At 37.5% G+C, this 5,485-nt stretch overlaps 1 protein-coding gene across 2 annotated transcripts in view; it reads left to right on the top strand.

Annotated features, from left to right (window-relative positions):
* Positions 1-5,485, top strand: part of LOC106875780 (monocarboxylate transporter 13) — a 34,640-nt gene that overhangs the window by 3,195 nt on the left and 25,960 nt on the right. Inside the window, exon 1 of one of the 2 annotated variants that reach the window (XM_014924042.2) lies at positions 2,114-2,356. The exons of the other annotated variant lie outside the window; for it this stretch is intronic. The gene's annotated coding sequence lies outside the window, so the exon portion shown is untranslated. Of the gene's footprint in view, positions 1-2,113; positions 2,357-5,485 lie in introns of those variants that run through there. 2 annotated transcript variants of the gene reach the window in all.

Raw genomic sequence — 5,485 nt, 5'->3', positions numbered from 1 at the left:
ACTTTGTCAAGCTTGTTACTCCTTTGTTTGGCGGTCGTGGTATTTTTCTTATTAGTCGATTTTTATTTTAGACGTGTGTGGTGAGCTGGTTCTCGGGGATGTTTATTGCAATTAAAATTTTTGTACAGTTATTCTTTTCAATATTGTAGTTGTTGAATTTATTTGTGTTGTTTACATCACAAGGAAACCTTTACGCTTATCGTGGGCAAGCTACAGTCTGCGGGAGTTTCTAAGCGGCACACCTAATGAAAAATTACCTTTTTTTTTTTTTTTTTTTAATAGTGCGGTTGGTTTGATGATGAGCCATGTCCCTTGAGGCCCATTTCTCGAAAAAGTTTGTCCATGCCTGCTATCTACGCGGTTGTGCGATGTACGAGAAATCGCAACCAGATATCCCTAGAATCACACACTCTTAAGGAACACGAACAGCAAAAAATAATAATAATAATCCACTTTGAACAGGTATAGTTTCAGAAAGTGGAGGCGCAATGGCCCAGTGGTTAGGGCAGCGGACTCGCGGTAATAGGATCGCGGTTTCGATTCCCAAACCGGACGTTGTGAGTGTTTAAAGCTCCACGAGGCTCCGGCAGGGGATGGTGGCGAACCCTGCTGTACTCTTCCACCACAACTTTCTCTCACTCTAACTTCCTGTTTCTGTTGTGCCTGTAATTCAAAGGGTCAGCCTTGTCATACTGTTTCACGCTGAATATCCTCGAGAACTACGTGTCTGTGGAGTGCTCAGCCACTTACATGTTAATTTCACGAGCAGGCTGTTCCGTTGATCGGATCAACTGGAACCCTCGACGTCGTAAGCGACGGAGAGCCAACAACAAGTTTCAGAAAACCTGTTTCCAAAACCTGTAAAATTAGGGGTGGCAAAGTGATTGGATCTGAGACTATATTGAAACTAAAACAGTTACAGCGTGAAAGTAGCCAATCAAAAACACACAAAAACTGTCAACATTCTTTTTTTTAATTTGATGCCAAAATTTCGTAGCACCAACTGCGACCTGGTCCCACTGCATCACTGTAAAATTGAATAAGCTCGTTCTTCATGAGCTTAGAGTGGGAGTGAATTCTAATGATTCGAAGGGCGCAGTAAGGAAGATCGTAGTACTGGATACCACATTCGTGGAGTAACCTCATGAAATGAAATGTTGGACCTGCTGGCGCTTCGGGCAAGCTTTTTTCGCAGCCCTTACTAGTATAACCTTTAAAAAATTATTTCGAAGAATAAAGATGCAAATCTTAAAAGAAGAAATAAAATGTTTATTTTCTTATTTCCACATTTTCCGCTTTGTATTTCGAAACTTCCGGGTTCAGTCCTACTGCGTGACACCTTGGGCAAGTGTCCTTCTATTACAGCCTCGAGCTGACCAAAGCCTTGAGAGTAGATTTGGTAGACAGAAAGTGAAAGAAGCCTGTCGTATATATGTATTTGTTTGTGTCTGTGTTTGTTCCCCACCATCGCTTAACATCCCCGTAACTTAGTGACACCGATTTGTTCGACTAAAAGCAGTGCTCCAGCATGGCCGCAGTCAAATGACTGAAACAAACGAAGAAAAGACTATATACAATGAGTTGCATTCAGTTTCCATCAACCAAATCCCGGAGCTATAATAGAAGGTGTCATGTATTGGACTGAACCACATTTATTATGGGGGATGGGGGGGAAACTAACTGGTTTTTTATAACGTAATCTCTTAAACTATTAAAAAATTCGGTTACTTATATTAAGTGGATTAACAGGAACAAAGAGCCAGACATCAACGAATCTCATTTCCTTTTCGTTAATAGCAATTTTTTTAATTTTAATTTCAATCTATTACAAGGCCGAATTTCTGAGGAAACGGACCAATTGGTTGTATCGACTCCAGGCCAAAGTCATCGAGGGCGGGATCTAAACTGAAAAGTAAAGGAACACTTATTTACATATTCCAAAGCATGTTATCTGTCAGTCTAACTAATTCGCTACTTTTGACAGTTAACAAGTAAGAATTTCCTATCTATCTATCTATCTATCACCAAACAATCAATCAGCCACAAAAATGCGATTGCAATGTATACCTTTCAGCATTTTTTTCAAACATGTTTTCTACTAAAGGCACAAGGCCTGAAATTTAGTGGGTGGAGACTAGTCAATTATATCGGCCTCAATGTTTCACTGGTACTTACATCGACCTCAGTGTTTCACTTGTACCAGTGTTTCACTGATACTTCGAAACGATGAAAGGCAAAGTCGCTAATGGAACTTGTTTTGCTTCGCTGATTACGTCTAATAACCGCAAAATATGTCTGCAGTTATCACCCATTCCTTAGATTGACCTTTCACGTGCCATTTCGATTGATTTCCAAAGTAAAGTAAAACACATTTTACATTTTTCTTACTCACATAAACGGAACAATTTACCTTTAGATTATATTAAAATGATATCGCTAACTAAATTATTATTTTCTTCTCATCACTGCCTAAATATTATTTATTAGATATTGTTTTTCTCGTTATGTTTCAAGCATGATAACACAAACTTAACTGTGTTTTTCAACTCACCTCGTTTTATCCATGGTCCCTAACCTTTTCTCACATCACAGACTGGTTTCATACAAGGCATTTTTTCTACGGACCTGGAGATCACGCGCATAACAAACACAATAAAGTGCATAATATATAATTTAATTATATCATAATATAATTACATCATATATATATAATTTATTCTTTCTGTGCGGCCCAGTACCAAATGATCCATAGCCCGGTGGTTGGGGACTCCTGTTGTAGTTTATACAAGAGAGTAGATCTTGCAACAGAAACCATGTTTATGTTTTTTAAAGATTTGTAAGTGGAATCAGCGGAGAAAATGTTTAATGAGAAAATCCAGAAACGAGATATTTTCTCTTAAAGATCCTTCACTAATTTGCTAATTAGTGTTCAAAGAATTAAATAAATTAAATCACTCATCAAAATTTGTAAACCCCAAAGCAATGTATTTACTTTCTATTTAGAATTCGTATAATTTAACACACTCGCCGGTAAAATTTCCACTCATTTACTTGTTTATTTTTCTAATGTAGCTCATTTCTAAATGGTTTTCTATATAATTCGGTAACTTAAACACCCTAATACTCAATTAAATGCATGTAGGAGAATTGAAGTGAGGTCCCATTCGGAAAGCCCCACGGGCGAGAGGTTACCCATGATTTTCTACATAACCCTGAAATTTAGACACCCTAATACTCAAATGCTTGCAGTAGAATTGAAATGAAGTCCTACAGGTTTCATTTCAATTCCATAACTATAGTTTTAACAGCACAACCATTCAGCCACTCACTTCTTTAAACATATTTTCACATGTAGTTAGTCTATGATTCAAATCATGCACAGGCGACCTTTTACTAGAAGCGGGCTAGTCGCACTACTAAAAAAAAAAAAAAAATTCTATGTAATTTTTTTAGGTGTTTCATTCGGGATCCGGTCAAAAGCCCCACGGTTGTATTTTTCGGTTATTTTTTCGTTTTTAGAATTTTTAGTTGAATGTATCGCCTCCAAGATTTTCTTTTACTTGTTGCTGTTATAAGACTGCAGCCGGCCATGGTGGGGAGAATAATTTTTAGATGGCTGTGTGGAATCCAGAATTTTTTTTTTTAAGCTTGATGAAAACCACTCCTGTGATATAATTCATTTTTGTTTTTCTTTTTACTTGTTGCAGTCATTAGACTGCGGCCATGCTGGGACACCACCTTGAGGAATGTTTAGGCGATTATATCGACCCCAAAATTTCTTTAGATGATTTCCAACCAGTGAATGAAGTTAAGCCTAGGTCTCTCGACATGCTAGAAATAACAGCTAAATCTCTCGAAATTTTTTTATAACCCCTCCACCACACGGTTATATTTTTTGGTTATTTTTTTTTATTCTCTAAAACTCTTTTCACTTGTTTCAGTCACTGGACTGCGGCCATGCTGGGACACCGCCTTGAGGAATTTTTAGTCGAATGTATCAATCCCAGAATCTTTTTTGGGTGATTTTCAACCAACTCATAAAGTTAAGCCTAGAAAGTCTCTCCACATGCTAGAAATAACAGCCAAATCTTACAAATTTTTTTTTAATAATTTCACATTGACAAAAACGGAAATCACGGCTGTGAAAAAAAATTATTTTCCAAAATTCTAGTTTTTAAGTAAACAAAATATATTCGATCAAAAAATGGTGTCAAAAATCTATGCCCCTCACAAATAGTATATTGCATATGTTTCAATTATTTTCCACGTTTTTAGAATAATTGTAAAGTTTGAAAATGAAAATAAATTGGTACTACTTAAATATAGAGGTCCCTTAACAGTACTACTTAAATACAGAGGTATTACGTAAATACAGGTGTTACATACAAAACATTTCAAATGTAAGTTGTGTGGATGTATAATGACACCCTAACCCTAAAGCTAACCCTCCCCTTCATATTGTTACGTAGATGCATCGGGACCTTTGTATCTAAGTAGTGCCAATAAATCAACTGTAACATCAATTATAAATTAACAGAACACAAGACTCTTTACTACTCAATGTACATGTCTGAATTCTAACAAAAGGGAAAGCATTTACTTCAAGAAGTGTGTAGAAACATAAAAATGATAAGAAGTATGTTTGAATGACTAGCTTTTGGTGCCATAATTCTGTTAGACCTACAACAGCCGAGGAAAGGTTTCTACAAAATAAAAAAAAAACCAAGGAGATTATGAAAAAATTTCAAGAGATTTGGCTGTTATTTCTAGCATGTGGAGATACCTTTTAGGCTTAACTTCGTGGCTTGTTGAAAATCATTAAAAAAATTCTGGGATCGTGACATTTGACTAAGAATTCTTCAAGGTGGTGCCTCAGCATGGCCTCAGTCTAATGACTGAAACAAGTAAAAAGTGAAGAAAAAAACGAAAAAATAATCAAAAAATATAACCATGGGACTTTTGTCCTCTTTCACACTTTAACTATGGAGCTTTTGACCAAGGAGCTTTTGTCCTAGGGGACTTCTGTCTTACACTCATTTCATTCATAAAGTCCCACGGGTGACAGATTACACATGATTGATTCAAAGTATAATAAATATACCTTTTCCATCATTAATTGTTTACATATGCTCCGCTGGATGTGTAATGTCAATGTGAATACCCGTCAGAGTGTAAGTATCTTGAGAGAAAAGCTGAACATTAGAAGCATCAGTTGTGGCGTGCAAGAGAGACGATTGCGCTGGTATGGACATGTGGTGAGAATGGAGGAGGATAGCTGCGTGAAAAAGTGCCACACCCTAACAGTTGAGGGAACCCGTGGAAGAGGTAGGCCCAGGAAGACCTGGGCTGAGGTGGTGAGGCAAGACCTTCGTACATTGGGCCTCACCGAGGCGATGACTACGGACCGAGACCTTTGGAAATGGGCTGTGCGTGAGAAGACCCGGCAAGCCAAGTAAGATCGTTGCCAGTGCCCCTGGACTGGCTT

Source organism: Octopus bimaculoides, chromosome 2 (assembly GCF_001194135.2).
Source record: "Octopus bimaculoides isolate UCB-OBI-ISO-001 chromosome 2, ASM119413v2, whole genome shotgun sequence".
Lineage (NCBI taxonomy): Eukaryota > Metazoa > Mollusca > Cephalopoda > Octopoda > Octopodidae > Octopus > Octopus bimaculoides.
Note: the sequence above shows the minus strand (reverse complement) of the source record. Positions and strands in the feature narration are given on the sequence as shown.